Source organism: Rhagoletis zephyria, unplaced genomic scaffold, assembly GCF_001687245.7.
Source record: "Rhagoletis zephyria isolate East Lansing unplaced genomic scaffold, Rhagoletis_zephyria_1.1 Rzeph_scaffold_00155, whole genome shotgun sequence".
Taxonomy (NCBI): Eukaryota; Metazoa; Arthropoda; class Insecta; order Diptera; family Tephritidae; genus Rhagoletis; species Rhagoletis zephyria.
The window spans coordinates 238,695-239,720 of NW_016157239.1; positions in this window are offsets into that span (position 1 = coordinate 238,695).

A 1,026-nucleotide genomic window follows, 5' to 3' on the forward strand; every position below is an offset into this window, starting at 1 on the left:
GGCGAACGGCAACAGAGCAGAGCTGGTGGTATTGCTCAACGTCATTTTTCACAGCCGTATGGGTTTTGAGGGGATTCCAAATTCAGACATAGCGGCATATAGGAAACTCCTTTTAGTGCTGTCGAAAGCGGCTTTAAAGTCGATAAATAGGTGGTGAGTGCGGATCCTTTTCTCGCGGGTCTTTTCCAAGATTTGGCGTACTGTGAATACCTGGTCTATGGTAGACAACACATTCGATAAGGCCTTGCAACCTATGCTTAGAAGGCTGAGCCCACGGTAGTTGGCACGCATGGCGGGGTCGCCTTTCTTGTGGATTAGGCAGAGCGCACTAGAATTCCAGTCGTCGAGCATGCACCTTATTATCTCCTGGCCATCGTAATTAAATAGGTCAGCTGACAGGCCGTCAGCTCAAGCAGCTTTGGAACTTTTCGACATAGTCAGGTGCTGGGGTATCGACTCCATTGTCATCGAGTGGGACCTCGGGTTCGTCTTCTCCACTTCTTTCAGTGCTTCTGCCATTCAAAAGGGTCGAAAAGTGTTCCTTCCATAATCTGACTACGTTCTGGACATCGGTCACACAAACAAGAGTATTGAAACCTTCCGTAAANTTGGAACTTTTCGACATAGTCAGGTGCTGGGGTATCGACTCCATTGTCATCGAGTGGGACCTCGGGTTCGTCTTCTCCACTTCTTTCAGTGCTTCTGCCATTCAAAAGGGTCGAAAAGTGTTCCTTCCATAATCTGACTACGTTCTGGACATCGGTCACACATACAAGAGTATTGAAACCTTCCGTAAATCGCTCAACTCTCTGCTAAAAATTTCGGGTGTTTTTTCTGTCGGCCAGCATTTCAAGCATTTTCTCAGACTCCTCATCGTACCAGCAAGTCGGTTTGTTGAAGAGTGCTCTCTCACAGCAGGTGTGAGGGTCGAGCGCCGAATCCATTGGCCATCTGTTTTGATTGCAGCTTTTCGACGTTGAACTTTCCCTGCATTGTTAGGGGCCCTTTTTTTGCTTCTCCGAGGTT